Source organism: Primulina tabacum, chromosome 5 (assembly GCF_025594145.1).
Source record: "Primulina tabacum isolate GXHZ01 chromosome 5, ASM2559414v2, whole genome shotgun sequence".
In the NCBI taxonomy this organism is placed as follows: Eukaryota; Viridiplantae; Streptophyta; class Magnoliopsida; order Lamiales; family Gesneriaceae; genus Primulina; species Primulina tabacum.
In genome coordinates, this window is record NC_134554.1 from 28,038,768 (window position 1) to 28,061,341 (window position 22,574).

The 22,574-nt window shown below is 35.9% G+C and overlaps 1 non-coding gene across 1 annotated transcript; it reads left to right on the plus strand.

Moving 5' to 3' along the window:
- The first annotated feature begins 1,057 nt into the window (after positions 1-1,057).
- On the plus strand, positions 1,058-1,168 carry LOC142547892 (small nucleolar RNA R71). The gene has a single exon (XR_012820787.1). It is a non-coding gene; the product is annotated as a small nucleolar RNA R71 (small nucleolar RNA).
- The last annotated feature ends 21,406 nt before the right edge of the window (positions 1,169-22,574 follow it).

Genomic DNA, 22,574 nt, shown 5'->3' on the forward strand with positions numbered 1-22,574 from the left:
CATAGATATCAGAATCACTTTTTTGTTTTTTATGATTTTTTAATGCATGAGGAAATGGTGGAGGTATATTTGACTTATTTACTATTTCAGATGATTTATCCTTCACCATATTATTCTTAAAATTTAAGGTATCATCATTCTCAAAAGTATCAGGATTATCATCCTTACTCTTTGATTTTAAATGATCCTTGTTTTCATTACTATATGGATCATTAACTATTTTACCACTTCTAAGGGTAATAACAGATTTTATTTGATCAAATTTTTCATTTTTTAATTCTTGATTTTGATTTTTAGGATTAGGTTGAGGTTGAGATGGAAATTTTCCTTTTTCATGAATATTAAGTGCAGATGCAAATTTTGCAAGAGTTTCTTTCAAATCACTCATAGATTGACTGTTTTGAATATTGATAGACTCTTGCTTTGGATAAATGCATGAATTACATCTTCAAAGTTTTTTCTTGGAGGTGTAACATAAGGAATATAACCTTGATGATTTTGGTTATTTTGAAAATATTGTTGTGACGGTTGTGCATTATTATCATTCCTCCAACTAAAATTAGGATGATTTTTCCATCCAGGATTATATGATGGTGAAAAAGAATCTAGTATTGGTTTTTTATAATTGTTAACATAATTTGCTTGTTCATGGAGACATTCTTTAAATGAAGGTAATGTTGGACAATCTTTTGTAACATGATCTTGTGTATCACATATATGACAAACAATTTCTTGAATACTTTTTAATTGACCACTCTTTTTCATTTCTAATGACTCAATTTTTCTTGCTAAATATGCAAATTTAGCTTGAATATCTATATCATCTTTAAGATTATAGATACCACCCCCATTTGTTGAATTATTGTTTTTAGTTGTTGGTGGTTCTATTGTGCCTATATTATCCCAATTTTGAGCATTTTCTGCTAATGAATCCAAATATTCCATAGCTTCATTTGGGTTTTTATCTTCAAAAGTTCCATTACACATGAATTATATCATTTGCCTATCTTTTGGTATTAGACCTTCATAAAAGTGAGAAACTATTCTCCATGTTTCAAAACCATGATGTGGGCATGTATTAAGTAATTCTTTATATCTATCCCAACATTGATAAAACGTTTCTCCTTATTTTTGAGAAAAAGTTGTAATTTGTCTTTTAAAAGAGTTTGTTCTATGGGAAGGGAAAAACTTTTTGAGAAATTGTTGTTGCATTTCTTCTCATGATCTTATTGAACTTGATCTTAAATTTTGTAGCCATGTTTTAGCTTTATATTTTAAAGAAAAAGGGAAAAGCTTTAATCGAAATATATTCATGCTACAATTTTGATCATTATAAGTGTTACAAACTTCCTCAAATTCTCTTAGATGCAAATATGGATTTTCAGAATCTAAACCATGAAAATTTGGTAAAAGTTGAATAATTTGAGGTTTGAAGTTGAAATTAGATGCATCAGGAGGAAAAACTAAACAAGATGGGGCACTAGTTCTAATAGGGTTCATATGGTGCCTAAGTGTTCTTAATTGATCATGTTCTTGATTATTATTATTATTATTATTATTATTATTATTATTATTATTATCTTGATTATTTGAATTATCATCCATGTTTAAATTATTTTCAGATACTCGAATAAGTCTACCACTTTTTTTTCGACTCCAAATACTCATACAAAAAAAAAAAAAACACAATACTTATAAATAAAACATAATTAACAAATATAAACTTAATTTATACCTCCCCGGCAACGGCGCCAAATACTTGCTACTACTTAAATAATAATTCACCCAAGTGTAGGTTGTCTGTAAGTAATATAATTCGTAAGTACGAGATCGATCCACAGAGAGGTTATTTTGAGTTTAAATTTATTAATTTATAGATTACCAAATGCAAGAATTAAGTTTACAAATTATAAACTTTGTCAAGGCTTGAGGATTTATTCTTAGTTTATGTAATATTGTTTAACTAAAAGTAAAACAAAAGAAACCACCATAAATAATGGTTCCAAAAAATTAAACACACACATAATATAATATAGTTCCCACTATAGAAAATACCGAATTAATCGATATTTTATATATGGTACCTATGATTATAATTATGACTATATAAATAAATAATTGCATAAAGTAAATGTTAAATTAAATCATTATATTTCATTTAGAACAACCGGCAGAGCAACGCTATTGCCTAAATGAAATATATTGATTTAATAAGTTAGTTGCGGTAAAGTAAAAGTTAGTTGCGATAAAGTAAATATTAGTTGCGATAAAGTAAAAGTTAGTTGCGAGAAAGTAAAAGTTAGATGCGAAAAATAAAAGTTAGTTGCGATAAAGTAAATGTTAGATTGTTAGATGTTAGTATTAAATCATAATATTTCATTTAGAACAACCGGCAGAGCCACGCTATCGTCTAAATGAAATATTATGATATTATTATATAAATATATATATATATATATATAATAAGTGATGAAATATTTATTGTATCAAAATTAAACAACAAATCAAGATAACACTTTAATGGTATCAAGCATTTGATGTAAATTGATAACAACAAATAATTCATTTTTATACCTACAATAAAAATATGTTAGCTAAATGAAAAGAAATAAAGAAAGAATATACAAAATATAAACAATCTTACTTCACCAAGAATGCATCATCTTCACCTTGACATAATAGATTTAGCTTGCCATAAGATTACTTTTGATCAACACTAAAATATCACTCATAGTTGAGAACATGAAAGAAAATATATTGGAACTTAGAACTTTGATACACACTCACACTATATTTTACAATGAGATAGAATGATTCTCAAGCTAGCACAATGCCTCTATTTATAGGCCAAATGAGAGAAAGGGTCAAAATTTTTATTAATGCCATGTAGTTGCAATAGTATTCTTTGTCTCCTCCAAGTTCAATTCCATGTCCCTTCTTTCAATGCTTTGTTCCATGACTTTAATCACCGAATTTGACTCTGCTCAAAATGGCAAACATGTGGGGAATTGTCTGTAGATGAATTTGGCCACTTGGTTCACCTCATTTGGTTAAATATTGAAATAGTTATGATATTTTTACTATATGCTGGTCATAGTAAAAGTAAATTTGTCCTCCTTTTGATATTTGCACAATTTGATCATCTTAAGGATCTTTTTAGGCAATCATGTCTTCTGCAAAGTTGTAGATAATTTCTCAAGGATTCAAACATGTTTGAGTCACCTGCATTTGAATTTTCTAGCTTGAGTTATCATTATTCTACCAACACGTAGAAAACCTGAAAATAAAACATATTTAGTAAGACAATTAAATATAAACAAACAATACTAAAATAACATAATTTTAAAATTTTAATGAAACTTAAATTTTAAAATACAGGTTTTAACATATAATAAATTATTAATTTTAAGTTTCATCATAGTTTGACATAAGGTATTGTCCGATTCCTCAACACTTGGTCTTTCGAGTCCACTATTCGGGTAGGGACTTCTTCATATTTGAGTTCTTCATTCAGGTTTCCTTCAATTATCAGTGGTGTAACCTTAAGTACATGACTCAGATCCGAGACATATTTCCGCAGTTGTGAGATATGGAAAACATTGTGTACTCTGGACATCTCAGGTGGCAAAGCTAGACGGTAAGTTAAGGTTCCCACTTTCTCCAGTATCTCGAACGGTCCCACATACCTTGGATTCAACTTTCCGGATTTACTGAACCGAACTACTCCTTTCATGGGAGAAACCTTAACGTAAGCTTTCTCACCAATTTCCAACTGTAAGGGTCTTCTCTTCAGATCGGCCCAGCTCTTCTGCCTATCTTGGGCTGCCTTGAGTCTCTCCTTGATTATGACTACTTTATCAACGGTTAACTGAATAAGTTCTGGTCCGGTAACAGCTTTTTCTCCGACCTCGTCCCAATATAGAGGCGATCTACACTTCCTTCTATACAAAGCTTCATACGGAGCCATCTCGATGCTACTGTGATAGCTGTTGTTATAGGCAAATTCGATCAAGGGTAACTGTTCACTCCAATTTCCAGAAAAATCCAGTGCACATGCCCTCAGCATATCTTCGAGGGTTTGAATTGTCCTTTCGGTTTGGCCATCAGTCTGGGGATGATAGGCCGTGCTGAGAGTGACATTGGTTCCCATAGCTTTTTGGAAACTTTTCCAAAATCTTGATACAAATCTTGGATCTCTGTCAGACAGAATACTCGCTGGAACTCCATGTAGCCTCACTATGTTGTCCACATACAAAGTGGCTAATTTATCCAAATTATATTTCATTTGTACTGGCAAGAAATGGGCAGACTTGGTCAATCTGTCAATGATCACCCAGATCCCATCGTGACCCTGTCTTGATCGTGGTAGTCCTACTACGAAATCCATGGAGATGTTATCCCACTTCCACTCTGGTATTTCCAATGGTTGTAAAAGTCCTCCAGGCCTTTGATGTTCCGCCTTGACTTGTTGACAGACTAAACACTTAGCAACAAAGACAGCTACATCTTTCTTCATACCGTTCCACCAGTAATTATTTTTCAAATCCCGGTACATCTTGGTGCTTCCTGGATGTATTGAAAGTCTCGATTTATGTGCATCGGCCATCACATCTTCTCGAATTCTATCGACGTTTGGCACATACAATCGTCCTTTCATCCAGAGTATCCCATTTTCGTCAATTTGTTCTTGGATTTGTTTTTTAATTTTAAGGATGGAGGTGTCTTGACTCTGCTTCAATTTGATGGTCTCTCGGAGATTTGGTTGCACTGATAGGGAATTTAAGTTCACCTTCCCAGAGTTCCTTCGACTCAACGCATCTGCCACCTTATTTGCCTTACCCGGATGGTAATTAATTGACAGGTCATAGTCCTTGAGAAGTTCCATCCACCTTCTTTGCCTCATGTTTAATTCTTTTTGAGTGAAAATGTACTTGAGGCTCTGATGATCAGTAAAAACTTCGCATTTTACTCCATAAAGGTAGTGCCTCCAGATTTTAAGCGCGAATACCACTGCGGCTAATTCCAAATCATGAGTGGGGTAATTCTGCTCATATGGTTTTAGTTGCCGTGAGGCATAAGCAATTACCTGACCTTCCTGCATAAGCACACACCCTAATCCTTCCTTTGATGCGTCACTGTATACAGTGAAATTCTTATCATCCTCGGGAAGAATGAGTACTGGTGTGGATGCGAGTTTTGTCTTCAGGGTTTCAAAGCTTCTTTCACATTCTTCATTCCAAATGAATTTCGAATTTTTCTGAGTAAGTTTGGTGAGTGGAATGGCTATCGAATAAAATCTTTCCACAAATTTTCTATAGTAGCCTGCTAAACCCAGAAAACTCCTTACTTCAGTCACTGTCTTTGGTTGTGGCCAATCTTTGATTGCCTCTACCTTCTTAGGATCTACTGACACTCCTAATTCAGAAATTATATGCCCTAAGAACGCCACACTTTTTAACCAAAATTCACATTTCTTGAATTTGGCATATAGTTCCTTTTCTCGAAGTGTCTGCAAAGTGAGACGCAGATGCTCTTTGTGTTCTTCTTCACTTGGTGAGTACACAAGGATATCATCTATGAAGACAACCACAAACTTGTCGAGATATGGTTTGAATACCTGTTTCATCAGGTCCATGAATGCTGCAGGAGCATTCGTTAGGCCAAAAGGCATTACCGTGAATTCGTAATGTCCATATCTTGCTCTAAAAGCAGTTTTAGGGATGTCTTTCGCTTTGACCTTCAACTGATGGTCACCAGATCTCAGATCTAGTTTTGAGAAGACCTTGGCTCCCTTTAACTGATCGAAAAGATCATCTATTCTTGGGAGTGGGTACTTATTCTTTATGGTGATCTTGTTCAACTCCCGGTAGTCAATACATAGCCTCATGCTTCCGTCCTTTTTCTTTACAAAAAGCACTTGGGCTCCTCACGGGGATGCACTGGAGCGAATCTGCTTCTTGTCTAGTAATTTCTGCAGTTGCTCCTTTAGCTCTTTTAATTTGACTGGAGCCATTCGGTATGGTGCCTTTGATATGGGCGCAGCACCAGGGACCAAATTGATTTCAAATTCTACTTCCCTATCTGGTATCTCTCCCGGTAGTTCCTCGGGGAAAAAATCTGGAAATTCTTGAACAATTGGAATATCCTCCAACCTTGGGACTTCTTCTTCTTTGATTTCATTGATCACTGCCAGATAAATTTCTTCTCCTCCTCTTATGGCTTTCCAGGCTTGTGAGGCAGATAACAGAGATTTTCTTTCTTTTGATTTTCCATGGAATAAAATCTCTTCTTCATGAGGAGTCTGGAGTCTAACATTTTTCTTTTGGCAGTCCACAATGGCATGGTATTTAGCTAACCAGTCCATTCCAAGAATGATATCAAACTCAACCATATTGAGTTGAATCAATTCTGCTTCAAAAATTTGTTTGCTGATACAAATTTTATAGTTTCGATACACTTTTTGGGTCTCAATTATTTTACTTGCCGGTGTTGCTACTCTTAATGGTTCACTAAGAGTATCATGTTCGAGCTTAAGCTTCTTAGCAAACCTTCTAGACACAAATGAATGTGTGGCACCACAATCAAACAAAGCATATGCAGGCATTTTATTGAGTAAGATGGTACCTGCCACCACTTCATTGGTGTTATCAGCTTCCTCTTGGGTTATTGCATAAACCCGAGCATTAGTCTTGTTTTCATGTTGCTTGCTGGGCCCCGTCCCTTTGTCCTTGTTGTCAGGACAATCTTTAATTCTATGACCCACCTTTCCGCACTTAAAACAAGCGCCTGTCTTCCGATAACATTCTCCAACATGTTTCTGTCGACATGTATCACACCACTTTCCTTCGGTGTTACTTTGAAAGACCCACCTGAATAATTTGGTTTCTTAAACTTGGGACCATTCTGAGTAGATTGACTGCTCATCGGTCTTTTGTTCTTGTTTTCTTCCTCGCATCGCTTGATATCAGTTTCTGCGCTCATTGCAGCGCCCATCAAATCCGCAAAGTTGTTTGGCTTGAATACTGCCAATGCCGACTGAATTCGACTGTTGAGGCCCTTCTTGAATCGATGCATTTTTAACGTTTCATCTGACATGATCGTTGGGACATAGGTTTCTAGATCGTTGAACCGTGAAGTGTATTCCATCACTGACATATCCGGAGCCTGTTTGAAGTTTTCGAATTCACCCAACTTCTGTAGTCGAAATTCAGCGGGATAGTATTGTTTCAAAAATTCTCTCTTAAAAATCTACCATGTGATCTCTTCCACTTCTGCCAAAGATGGTGACACAGTTTCCCACCATTTCCTAGCTCGGTCTTCCAAAAACGGTGTTACAACCTCCACTCTCAGTTCTTCAGGTATCTCCAGTAAATGTAGTTGTGTTTCGACGTTCTTGAGCCAGTTGTGGCTGACTTCTGGGTCTGGGTTCCCATCGAAAGTTGAAACTCGATTCCTTCTGAGAGATTCGTAATTGTACTTAATCCCACGCGATTGCGGTTCAGGTGGTGGTTGGATGGCGTTAGCCAATGGGTTGACGAATCCTTGTAACGTTGCAGCTACGATAGTAGCTATTGTCATCATATCCTCTTGACTGAGATTCACTCTGGGTGGTGGTGGATTTTCGTTTTGGTTGGCACCACGGGGGCTACGGTTGTTTCGGGGTGGTCTCCCTGCCATTTCCTATAAACATGTATTTTATTAATTCGTTTGCCACAATATTTAATCAAAGGAATAATTTCATTAAATTGTAAAATTTTTCTTACAACCAAATATTTTTCAAAACAAATGATTAATCAAATATTTCTAGATACAATCAAAGCCTATTCTAGAACTCTCTCTCTACTCGTCTATAATTTCTCCGTCCCCTACTGCTTCATTAATTTCTTCCTCCACAGGGTTCTCTTCCAGTTGTTCTATGAGTTCTTCCATATTGACCATCTCATTTTGTAGGTGCTCAATGTAATTCTGCAGTTGTGTGTTGTGGTGATCGAGATTGTTTACTTGATCCTGTAGTTCTTGTATTGTTGATTGGCTCACTTTTTCATCGATTTCTTGATCTTCAATCCGCTCCTGAAGACGACGTTGGGTTTTGAGAAGACTATTATCTCGAATTTCGAGCGTAAAGTTCTTATCTTGCGCTTTCTTCAACTCTTGCTTGGTGATCTCGTGCTGACGCTCTGACTCTAGATGATAAGCTGCGTAATGTCTAATGTCTTCGCGTAGTTTCTTCTCTTCCACTCTGGCCTCACGAAGATCCTCCATCATTAATTTCTGACTCCTTTTCCTGAAGTTTTTTCTGAAGTTCATTTATAATGCTTTGAAAGTCCATGTTGGTTTCCTATAAAAACATTTAAATAAGATACTCATCCATTCTTAAATATGCAATAAGATAATAGAAAGTTTCAAAATAGTTTGGTACACATATTATTTTCTTAGTCACAAGTTTACTACATTCCAGATACTTTATTATAATGCTAATCTAATTGAACATCTCTCCGCCGTCGATGTCGCTGGCACTGTCGTCTCCGGCCACCTCCATCGGTGCTATCTCCTCTTCCTCCTTGTTCTCTATCACCAAATGTAGGTAGTTATTTTGATCCTGAAGTCTGTCCATAGCGCTGTGGAGCTTCGAAATGTACCGATCCTGCCTGGCGTTGTACTCCTCCTGGCGCTGACGGGCTTGAGCAGCACGTCCTCTTTCTGTTTCTACTCTCTCTAGCAATTCTCTGTTCAGCGAAGCCAGACGCACAATGCGAGCTGAATCGGTGGGTATCTGAAGAAGTTTTCTCTCAGCCAAGTCCAGATGATGAGCAAGTCGATGTACGTCGGTCTCCAATATGTGCCTAATCTCACTAGGCTCCTGTTTTTTTCCAGCTTCTCCCTAGCCACTTGCGTCCTCAAGGTTGCAATCTCCCTAGCTTGATTATCTATGGTAAGCTGACGCATACGAAAAGCAGCCTGAGCGCAAGTACATGGAGCAGCCATTTCCTAGGATAAAATGAAAGTAAAGCATCAAAATCGTATAAAGGATAGAAATGCACAAATAAAGGGCACAATTAAAGTGGTCGTGGAAAAATTTTTGATTCTAAGAATTGCGAAGCGATTGAAGGGATAGATTTTTTGAAATCTGTTCGAAATTTAGGAACAGATGGAAGCTGATTTTCAAGAACAAATGAATGTTGGACTCAAATTGGGATGCACTAGGCTTTTGCCAAAATTTGACTTCGCCAAATTTTGTCTATCAAAATCTCAGCGGGATTATGAACCTGGTAGCTCTGATACCACTTAAATGTCATGCCCCGAGTCCGAAGCATCGGTGACATCTGGCATTGTTTAACAGTTAAATTGAAAACAATAAAGCCTCGTTTCAAATCAAACCAGTCTTTTTCATAAATAAAGTATTGTCTTACAATGACAATGGAATAAAATACATCAGAGTTTCAAATAGCGGAAACGAAAGAAAAGTAAAATCTTGAGTTCTGATCTTGATCTCCGGTTCACCAACCCCAGAAAGCATCTTGCTCTTCCTCATCCAGTTGCTCCTCATTTTTATCTGAAATTCGTAAGGGGTGAGTGTTTTGGGAAACACTCAGCAAGTAGGGGTCGATCGATTCCAAAGATACATATAGAACTTAGTTTTATTAAAACGTTCTTTTAACAGATTTTCAAAACTTAATATTCTTAACTTATCAGGACAGAGACAAATCGAATAAATGACAGAATTCATCAGATGATTCAGAACAATTCGGAAACCGATTACTCAATTCAAAACAAAACATATCAGAACAGACAGAACACTGTTACTCATCTCATTTTCATGGACAAATTGTTCCCAATATGTTAGTCCTCTAAGGGGTGAGGCCAGAACACGGTTTTATACCCACCAATGGGGGCCAGACAGAAATGGTTTTATACCCACCATTGGGGGCCAGAACAGAACATGGTTTTATACCCACCAATGGGGGCCAGACAAAATCACAATTCTCGTCCCATTTCAAATTCGAATCGTAACAGTGCAACACAGAATTCAGAGTTTACCAAACAGAACGTATCAGAGTTTTCAGATATCAGAGTTTCAGACGGATTCATCGGAACCAAAGAATTTCGAATAACAAACAGAGCACATATCGATCGAAATTTTAAAACAGAACATACTGAATTTTCGAAAAAAGGACACACATAAACGCATGTCATAACTTATATATTCAAGTTTTAAAATAAAAAAAAGTATAAGTAACAAAAGCCCACTTACTGTATTTGCAGATTTTGATACAACACGTCTTCTCAAAAATCGGGCAGCACTTCGGCGTAACTTTAACGAATGCTGTTGTTGATCGAGCAGCACTTCGACGCAAGGTTCTTGTACTGGACTGCACAAACTTCCCTTCTTTCTTCCTTGCTTGCTTGGCCGAAATTTTGGAGAGTGGGGGGAAGAGGGAGCCGAATTTTCTTGTTGGGGTGCCTTTCTCTCAACCTAGATGAGTGGTATTTATAGGCACAAAAACCCTTCCACCTAGCCACCCCTTGGCCGAATTCTTTGTCACCAAGAAAGGCTTGAATGTAATCATAATGTTGGTCCAAAATTCCATGCATAAATCTCCAAAATCCCATGCATTCTTCAAGTTCTAGATTAGTCATGAATGTGGCTCAAAATCTCATGCACTCCTTAATTGTCACCTTGATTTTCTAAAGAGTCATTTCCTGCATCATCAATATGTCCTAGCCCTTAGCTCCTCCCGCAGCTCCTTCATGGGTTAACGCAAAGGTTAATTCTTGCACATTTAATTTGTCCAAACTCTTGGCTCAACTTATAGCTCCCTTTTTGGTCTTGTTAGGACAAACTTGGTTGAGCTGCTTTGAGCTGACAGATCGTGTCTTTGAGCTAGGGTTTTACTCTTCTCGTGACAACACTTCGATGGATGTGGTAACTTGTGGCTTGGCCTCCTGCTGAGCTCATTTCCGAGCTTTGAAGTTGCTTCCTCGAGTTAAATTTAATGAAAATCTAAGTTAATAGTCAAGTTATTTAGTTGGAACAAACATTTTTGAGCTTAGTTTGAGTAAAGTTTCAAGTTCGTATTATTTACTTGATTTGCTTCGGATCGTAAAATCTCGGGTTCTCACACCCGAAGAGCCAAGAGAGGAGATACAATCTTCTAGAAGATCCAAGAGAGTCTCGAGACCACCTATGAGGTATGGTCTGCTTCTTGAAGAGGGCCATGCTGAGCCTAACCATGGATGCGATCCAAGGACCTTCAAGGAAGCATTATCTGATGTCGATTCATCCAAGTGGCTTGAAGCAATGGAATCTGAGATGAATTCCCTGCGTTCGAACCAAGTGTGGAATCTCGTTGATCCACCTGAAGGAATTGTTCCCATGGGGTGTAAATGGATTTACAAGAGGAAACTTGGGGCGGATGGAAGGTATTGACCTTCAAGACGCGATTGGTGGCAAAAGAATATACTCAAAGACAAGGAGTTGACCTTGAGGAAACCTTTTCTCCAGTTGAAATGTTCAAGTCTATAAGGATATTGCTAGCCATAGCTGCATGGTATGACTATGAGATATGGCAGATGGATGTCAAGACAACCTATCTTAATGGGGATATTAAGTAAGAGATTTACATGTCTCAATCTGAAGTGTTTACGTCTGTCGGAAGTGAGCATATGGTATGCAAACTTCAAATATCTATTTATGGTCTAAAGCAGGAATCTAGGAATTGGAACCTTAGATTCGATAGTACAATCAAAGAGTTTGGTTTTACTAAGAATCCTGAGGAACCCTGTGTATACAAGAAGGTCACTGGGAGTGCTGTGACATTCTTGGTGCTTTATGTTGATGACATTCTACTCATTGGGAATGATGTAAGAATGTTGCAATCAACTAAAATATGGTTAGCGAGTAAGTTCTCGATGCAGGACTTGGGTGAAGCATCTTTTGTATTGGGAATATAGATCTATAGATATAGATCAAGAAGATTGTTTGGTCTCACCCAGTCCACATACATTGATTCCATCGTGAAACGGTTCGATGGATAAGTCCAAGAGAGGACATCTACCAATGTGTCATGGCGTGTCCCTATCCAAGTCTATGTCTCCCAAGACTGATGCAGAGATAGCGGCGATGAAATACATTCCGTATGCATCTGCAATTGGTAGCATCATGTATGAGATGATATCTACACATCCTGACGTGGCTTTCGCACTAAGTTTAGTGAGTAGATATCAATCGAACCCTGGTCTTCCACATTGGAAAGCTGTGAAAGACATCATCAAGTATTTGAGAAGGACCAATAAGTTGTTCTTGGTCTATGGGGATGGAGAACTGAAATTGGAAGGCTATACCGACTCTAGCTTCCAAAGCGATATCGATGACTCGAAGTCAACCTCTGGGTTCATATTCATGCTCAATGGTGTTGCTGTCTCTTGGAAGAGTTCCAAGTAAGACAGCACAGCGGATTCCACCACTGAGGCAGAATATATTGCAGCATCAGCTGCAGCAAAGGAGGTTGTTTGGATAAGGAATTTTTTCCAAGAGTTTGGCGTCATTCCTAATGGAGTTGCTCCTGTCCCGGTGTTCTGTGACAACACGGGAGCCATTGCTCAAGAAAAGGAGCCAAGGTCTCATCAGAAGTCCAAACATGTATTGAGAAAGTACCACATCCTCCAAGAGATTATGGAAAGAGGAGAAGTGTCGATTGACAAAGTGGGCTCCGCAGATAATGTTGCTGATCCACTAACTAAGCCTTTACCAGGACCATTATTCGAGAAGCATCGCGAATCGATGGGTTTGAAGCATATGGGTAGTTGGCTCTGGTGCAAGTGGGAGATTGTTAGAGTAGGTGCCCGTCGAGCCCAGTGTTGGCCTAGTGTTCACAATGAAACTCTATGTATAAACAATCTTTATTTTAATAATATTTGAAATTATTGTTTTGGCACATCTTTATCTGTATACCCATGCAAGTTGCATAGACAAAGTCCTTGAATATACAAATAGTAAAAAGAATATGAGATGCTCATATGATGAGTATCATGAAACTCATATTTGGAATACTGAATATTCTAAACAGTTCCTAGTCGATTCAGCCGCCGCTAAGAAGGATATAGGCCGGTCGAGTTTAAGACTAGTATCTGAGATGTGAGTACCATGTTTCATTGGTAGGGGATATTGTGATGTCCGAGCATGCAGATAGGTGCTCCTAGTAGAGTGCACTAAACAACCCTCCATATAAGACTTTCCAAGTGGTTCTCACTTATTGAGTGGAAACATCCTAGTTTATGGTTGTACACTATTAGTCCTTATGACCCGGGACAACATTGAGACTCTATGTGCTAGCATTACACTTTGACTTGTTTACCGACTCTCATAGGGTCATCAGGTGGCAAGGTTGGGTGTTTTGTCGAAACATATAGGAGTCGATGAATTGTAGTCGGGGATTCACCACTTACCTTCGGGTATGGATATCCTATGTGATCACATGTTTATATAGTATGAAATCTCTGATCAGAGTATGGTGGTAATTATTAAAGAGGTTTCATAGATTACACCATCGATGCAACTACGACATGACACATAGTATCGATTCTTTGACTGTTCTCGATATACCAATAGTTGTCGAATCGGTCGGGATATATGAGATGAAGGGACCGTACTGTACGCTAACCATAATAGATTGGTTCTTGCAGGCACTATCATTTGATACCTAGGGAATCATTTAAGCGATGCTGCTAGGCGTTTAACATGATTGGTTGGGTACTATCAGACTTGAGTTCTGACGTTCTTAATATGAAGGAGTTGATAAGTTAGAATGAAGCAACTGGGGTATGCTTAAATAAGGAAATGTTTAGTCCCGAATCACATTGAGATGTGAACTCAAGGCTAGTTGTATCATTGAACCATTGAGGGTCACACAAGTGCCAATTTTCTAGATCCCGTTGAGAAGTAAAATAGTTCAATGTGTTGAACGGCTTATAAAGGAGTTTATAAGCGCAAATAAAAATAGAAGTATAACTTCTATAATGAGAATGTAACTTTTAATTTGAGGAAGTGTTCCTAAATTAAAAGTTGACAAAACAAATAATGTATTTGAAAATTGTGATTTTCATAAACATTATTATGGACTAAATTAAATTAATTCAAGTGTTGAAATTAATTAAACACTAGTGGACCTAGTATAGTCCAAAAAATTTAAATTAATTCAAGTGTTGAATTAATTAAACAGCATTGGGTCTTGTAGAGCCCAATTAGAAATAATTATTAAACTAGTGGGCTTGAGTAAAATCAAGTAAAGCTTAAATGGTCTCAAATGTGTTTGACACATTTAAATAAAAGTCCATGAACCTTGTAATTGTTACAAGCCCAAGTCAAAAGGCATGCAAAGAAGGTGAAAGGTTGGAGACAACTTTTTCATAAAACAATGCATGACATGCTCATGCATTGAATCACTTTTTGAACAATCAAGAAACTCTTCCTTCTCTCCCTTTTGAACATGATGGCCGAAACTTAGGGGGCCTTTTTTTCCATATTTTTCTCTTCATTTTTGTTGAGGAATCCTTACACTTCTAAAATAAATCCTCTTATTTTTCTATTGCAAAATAAGAGGGGTTCTAGCTTGTTGGTAGTGGGCTTAATATTTGAGCAAGGAGTGCTCAAAAGAAAGCTTGAAGATTATTCTACCATTCAAGAGCTAAGGTGTTTAACATCTTAGTTGAAGCCATCATCAATCTTACGAGATTGATAAGTATTTCTTTAAAACATTCTATGTATGACATTTTGTTGTTTTCGTATTTGCTACACACTTAGTGGGTGCTCGGTTTTCATGTTCTTGTTGTAACAAATTTTAAACTTCCGTTACGCAACCGGGCACCGTAACCGATCCCCTTTCAGCAGTCGAACTCAGTGGTCACCAACTTGAACTCAAATAAATATGGCGGTGAATAGTCCTATCTATATGAAACTCTCGTGTAAATCTTCGGGATAAGGAAAGAATCCAAAGAAATCCGTGATATGACATTCAAATTCAAAAATTACTAAAGATGATATGAGATCAACACAAGTCTGATACCTCGGAAAACTTACCCTATCAGATTCATGTTCATATGAAAAACTTGTCTTGCTAGAGTACCTGTCATACAAGGTAACTATTCTTGACTTTATAAATATCAACTATCCTTTACAACTTTATTCATTCACTCATTGCTTACACAAGCACTACTTATATCTAACACACTTAAATTTGCTCTCAGAATTAACTCTAGCATCGGAGAGGCTACGTTGAAAATATTTTTGATACCCTCTAACGTTTTTTCGTTCCCACATGATTCTCCTCAGCTATTTACAGATCAAGAAGTTCTGCTCGGATCGGTCTGCATGAGCAAAGTTCTATATCATGAATTGTCAAGTTTGTCTTTTGCTTTTATATATTCCAAAAGAATCTTAAAAAATAGGTGGAGATGTTTTTGTAAGCTAAATTATCATGGCAAGGGCAAAATAGGAAAACGTAATATATATGTCTTGTGTTAATAAAAAAGAGTCTAACGTTAAGTGAAAATCTACAAGATAGGTTTATGAAGTAATTAAAATCAAAAACATATACTATTCAACTTAAAATCAATAAAGTTGTCGTCGATTTTTTAATCTTAAATTTTTTAATTGTATCGTGAACCACATTAAAATTTTGAAAGATAAAAATTAAATGCATCGTAATTTGGGGAAGAAATTATAAAATATTTTAAATTTTTTAATATTATTTAAAATAAAAATAATATTCCGCTAAATATATTTTATGTCAAGTCATCTATTATATAATTTTATGTAATGATTAAAATTAAATTATACTTATTATAATTGTATTATATAAAATATAAGTGTGGGGATAAATAAATTTTCATTATTAATCGTAAACTTTGTCTTTCATTATTATTTTTACAAAAATGATGAAAATTTGAACTGAATATGTTCTGATTAAGCGTTTATAACTAGGTCAAAAGCTATAATTGTTATTCAATATGCAAATTTATTTTTTTATACTTGTGACATCACAGAGTACACCTACTTGAAAGCTAATGGATCGGGTTGTTAGGCTAATGAGTACGGGGATGTGTATGTCTATCTGTTGATGTTGTCTCATATCCATTATAAATCAGTTTTACACTTTAGCTATCGCCGATCATGTCTCTAGCAGAGACGATATTACCTGTTAAGATCTGACGTCACTCTTTTACTGCTCACCTAGCCAACCAGATCAAGCGACACAATATCAACAGCTTGACGCAAGAGAAATTTCTAGGAGGTCACACATCTTTGTACTACTCTCACTCATTCTAGCTACTATACACTTGAATAAGTATCTTGCAAACACAATATTAGGATTAAACGCTTACCACTAAGATAAAAGTTATAGTTGTTAGCAAAAATGCAACTTTATTTCTTTATACTTGTATTAGCATAGAGTGCACATACTTGGGAGTTAACGGGTCGGGTTGTTAGGCCATGAGTCTAAGGAGGTGCGTGTTTATCTGGTGGTGCTGTCTCATATGTCTTAGATATCTGTCTTACCCTTTCCTTACAACCAACCATTTTCCTCAGCAGAGACATTATTACACATTAAGATTTGATGTCACTCTTTTACAACTCACATATCAAACCATATCAAGTGGAACAATGTCAACAGCTTGGTGCACGAGAACTTCCAAGTAGGTCACTCATCCCAGTACTAATCTCGCTCATCCACGCTTAAACCAACATTCTCCCCAGGGACTATAGAAATATGTTTCTTGGAAGATTTGAACTCATGACCTCGCTCCGATATCAGTTGTTAGGATCAATCGTTTACCACTAGGCCAAAAGTTATAGTTGTTAGCAAGACGTAAAGTTATTTCCTTATACTTGTAACAACATAGTGCACTTATTCGGATGCTAATGGGTCAGACTATTAAGCTCATGAGTCCAGGGAGTCGTGTCTAACTTCTGGTGTTGTCTCATATCCCTTGAAGATCAGTTTTACCATTACCCTACTGCTGGTCCTTGTACCTAGTAGAAAATATTACTCGTTAAGATCTGACGTCATTATTTTGCATCTCACCTAACCAATTATATCAAGCGCCTCAACATCAACAGCTTGACGCACGATAAATTTTCAGGAGGTCACACATCTCATTACTACTCTCATTCGTTAATGCATAACCCAACACACAATAACAAGTTTTGATATCATAAAAATCAAGATTGTTTATGTTTCTAGACTCAAAAATCTTGTGTTTTATGATCACAAAATATGGATGATAACAAGAATGATTTTAATCTAACACATTTTTCTCCTTTTGTGAGAATAAAAAAAGGTTTTTCTAATTAAACAAACAAACCAAGCACAAAGTTTATCTTCCCTCGAGATTTAAATTCAATCTCCTCTTAAAATTATAATTATCTCCCCCCTATATTTTTGAAAATTTTGGATTACAAAAAATGAAGAAATAACCAAAAGAATGCACAATAATAACACTAACATTGAATTTCAACTCAATTTAAATGTCATTTATGAAACATATTCAACACATAGATACATAAATTTTAAGTTTCAACAAGAATAAAAAATTTTATGTCAAAAGTTTCAAGCAACACAAAATCAAGATAAATTTGCCAATCCAAATACTCATTAAACAGTTAAGAGATTCTCTTCTTATTCACTAAATACAATAATAATTGAAAGGAAATTGCTAAGCATGCGAACATACAAAACAATGCTAACACGAAATAGAATATAATATGGACAACAAATTCAAATACTTCTTGCAAATTAATATGAAAGTTTTAAAAAGAGTGTACTGAGTTTTATTCATGATGTGTAAAATGTTGGGTAATCGTTTTCTCCTGTCTAAATCGCAGCGGAAGTTTTAAAATTTTATTTTAACAATCAAAATATTTGGACACGCGTATGATTTAAATTAAATAAACATACATAGGATGTTTAGTAATATACTTTTAGTGAACAATTTTCACTTGGCTCCAACTACTCCTGTAAAAGCGGACGTAGATATCGTCGTAAATCCCTACGAACTTTCTTCAAAATCATTTCTTTGATCTTCGAATCAGGTCCACAACTAGAACAAAGGTTTTTCTTCTAAATTGCACTAGAAATTTAGAACAAGTTTTGCGTAGAGATTAATTAAAACGAGAGGCGGCTCAAAACCCTTGAAATTATTCAAGGTGGTGGCCGAAAATTTTGGAGGATATGGGAGGTGCAATTTTCGAAAATATGCAATGATAAGGAGGCTAGGGTTTGTGCCTCTTTACTTAATTATCAAACTATGACCTAATTTCCATAAAATTAGATTTAGGTTTCATAATTAACACTAATAGAATTGATTAATTAATTGGACTACTCCAACTAGTTTAATCAATTAATTCAAAGTCCATTAAGAACTTTAATTATTTAATATGTTGGAATTGTACTCGTACAAGCCCATTAAACATACCTCCCACTATATATTTAATTTAATATCTAGTAAACTCAACTTTTGAGTTTAATAAATTAAATTCTCAAATTTTATAAATTCAACTCTTTGAATTTATTATCTCCAAATTTTAAATATCATAAATTAAACTTCTTGAATATATTATCTCATAAATTTAACTCATTGAATTTATTTCTCAAAATTTAATTAACGGCGCGCATTAAAAGCACGCTACGGAAAGTAATATTATATACTATCCGCAGCGTGCAATAATGTGCGCTGTTAATACCCTATGCATTCACGGCGTGCATTAAAAGCACGCTGCGGAAAATGGGTCTGAATTTTTATATTAGCGACAGTTGTGGTAAAACCGTCGCTAATTTAAAGGTTGCGACGGTTTAAAAAACCATCGCTATATTTAAAGACGGTATACGATAAACCGTCGTCGATTTTAAATCGGCGACGGTTTAATAAATCACCGTCGCTTTTAGCGACAGTTTTTATTAAACTGTCGCTAATAGCGGTAAATCAGCGACGGTTATATTTAAACCGTCGCTGGAAAACCGTCGTTAATAGTTGAAAATTGTCTATAAATATCAGATTTTCTTTCCACTTTCCTCCACACCACTTCACAACACTAAAAATTTTTCTCTCTTATACGATTTTAATTTCGATTTAGGTACATTTTTTTGTTTCAATTTTTGGTTAATTTTTTAAGTGTTAGTTAAGATTATCAGTCAATTGTATTGTAGTTTTTTTAAAATTTATTAAATTATAAAAGTATTTTTTTTATTTTTACACAAACTTTAGCGACGGTTTTTGAACTGTCGCGAAATGTAGCGAAGGTGTTGTAATCGTCGCTAAATTTAAATACCGTCGTTAATTTAACGACGGATTAAAACCGTCGTTAAGTTAGCGACGGTGTCTTCGGTTTTGAACTGTCGCCAATTAGCGACGGTTTTGTCAAAAACCGTCGCTAATATTTAGATTTTTTTTAATATTAACGGTGTACATTGCACGCTGCGGATAGTTGTATTAACGGCATACATATGCATGCCGTCGATAATAGTATTAACAGCGTGCACATGTACGCTGCGGATAATTTTGAACTTTCAACAGCTTGCACTGGCTCCTACACATTTTGCAATTGCACCCAACCTCGTCACCTTGTGTCCCTCGCGGAGTCGGTGAACAAATCGAAGCACAATCCTAGTATGTAGAGCCTCAGTGTTGTCCCGGTCGTAAGGACTAATATTGTACAATCACAACCACGGACTTTTCCTCTCGATAAATGATAACCACCTAGAAAGTCCGAAGGAGGGTTGTTTGGTACAATCATCGTATGATTACCTGCATGATTGGACATCTTTATGCCCTTACTGTGACGTCTACTGTTTTAAAAGTGCGGAAATATTTTTTTTTTTAAAATAAAAGCTCGCATTTTTGAAATAACATTTAAACATTTCGCATTACAAAAAAATATAACATTTAAAAATGATCTTAAGTATATGACAATAAAAACAGTGCAGTTTGAAATAACCAAATTCGTCCAAAATCATACGTAAACATAAACCTATAAAAATCGTAAAATCATCGTATGAAAATGTTCGTATGCTCTCAAAACCCGTAAATCATAATGAGGAAAACATGCGGTTCTCGGGTCGTGTCACCGCACCAGATCTGCCTACTCATAGTTCGGCACCTCCAGTCCCCTCATCATCAAGCTCATCTGCATCACACACGCTTAGTGAGTCTAAAGACTTAACACACCTGTACCAGGAATAACAAGTACATATACATGGCACAAAGCAGTGAAAAATATCATACTCAACATATCTTTCATGAACTTAAAAGCATAACATAAACGTGTCATATAAAATCGTAACGTATCAAAGGCATGTCTCATCATGTCATCATATACGTATACATTTCATTTAATTGAATTCAGTTCATTAGTTGTGACTTTCGCATCAGCTCTATTCGATGGATCCATCTACGTATAACCACAGTACTGGGCGGCGGGGACTTCAGCGACAGCATTACCCGTCCACTGAGCCTTGGCCTCAGCTCATCATATCTCATGTCATCGTATACATATGCATCGTCAGTCACAACCAACTCTCATCCTTCAAAAACATCATCATATTCATCACTTAATAAACATGCATATACGTAATTTTTCTTTATAAAGATGCATATACGTAATTTTTCCTTTAAACCAAGCATGCAACTTATTTATCGTAATTACATAAAAATCATAAACATGATGCATAAACATTTAAATCATGATAAAAAGTGCTCAGGGCGCTGTCAGGACAAAAATCTCACCTCGGGTGCAAAATGAAAATTTTGCCCCTGAAAACCCAAAATGACCGTTTTACCCCTGAACCTCTAAAATTTGACCCGAAACTTACCAAAATCCTTAAAATATCCCAAAACATATTTAAAAGTATTTATTAGACGTAAACTCGAGCCCGTTTCAAAACTTAAACGATTTGTTTTAAAGCTTGGACCGGCGTCCCGGTTTTAAACCGAATCAACCCGAAACTCAACCAAATTTTTCCTAAATCGAACCATGACTCAAACCTCCATGACCAGACTCTAACCCACTTATTTCAGAAAACTTAGGACCTAGAAACAATCCCAAAGTTTGCTGGAAATCTCCAGCATATGTGCACAAATTTTCCAGCTTGAGCGATGTTACGATAAAAATCATATCTATCTCATTTCTTATCAGAAAATTACAAATTTACTATCGAATTGAAGTTAACAGAGAGTGCTACAAATCATATTTTGAACATATTTCCAGAAAACCAACCAATAAGTCCTAGAATTTGAACTAACCAAGGGTGATGGGTTTTGAGACCTAGAAATTCTACATCTTGAGCGAATTTACGATAAAAATCATATCTTCCTCGTTTCTAATTAGAAAATTATGAATTTGATATCAAATCGAAGAAAACAGAGAGTACTATGTTGAACACATTTCTAGAAAACGAACCAGTAAGTCACAGAATTTGAAATAACCGAGGGTGAAAAAAATCATATCTCCCTTGTTTCTTATCATAAAATTACGAATTTGCTATCGAATCAAAGATAACAAGGAGTTCTACAAATCATATGTTGAACAAATTTCCAGAAAACCAAACAATAAGTCGCCGAATTTGAAATAGCAGAGGGTGACGGGTTTTGTGACAAACTTCAACAACAAAAACCGATCGACCCTCGAGTTAACCTATCTAACCATCGAGTCCAGCCTATTGAAACCCTCTAACCATCTTGTACAGCCCTTAGAAACACAAAAACCGGCAGCCCCTTGCACATATACAAGAACACGTGAGTTTCATGCAACAATAAACGAATTTCATGTCAAACTTTTCACAAAAATGAATACACAAGCAAGATCGAAGGATGAACATGCAAATACATATATTTCAGCATATTTATGGCGTGAATGAAGAGAAAACATGATACAAGAGTGCTTTTGCATTTATACGCTCGAAAACTAGAAGAACCGCGTGAAGGGGAGGCACCGGAGGAGCTATGGACGACCTTGCTTGAAAGAAAACTAAGGGGCCGAAGCTTGCTGATGGAATGAGAAAAAAATGCTGCTGAAAACGTGGGGAGTGGCTGCTAAAAAGTGGAGTGGGCGGCTGCCAAATGGAGGTAGGGAGATTAGGGTCTTAATGATAGGTTTAGATATAATATAATTAGTATAATGGGCCTTTAATTAAAATTAATGAGGTTAAGTTGAATTTTAGGCCCATTATGCATAATATAATCCCATTAAGCCCAAAAACACTACTGAAAAATATTTCGTTTAGGTACGTTTTTTAAAATATTTACTGAACCCTCAAAAAGTCTCCCGATTCGATAAAATTTACGTACCAATTAAAAACATGCTCCAGCGGGTAAAAATACCCAACAAAGCTCATTTCTTGAAAATACCTTATATTAATTAATAAAAATTAATCATGTAATAAAAATTATTTTCCTGATAATTCCCCGGTCTTCGTTCCTCGTTCGAGCGGGAAATGCATCTTAAAAACCATTATTCATGAACTTTAAATAAACAATGAATTAAAACACAAATTAATAAAATAAACATGCATTTAATGCTTTAA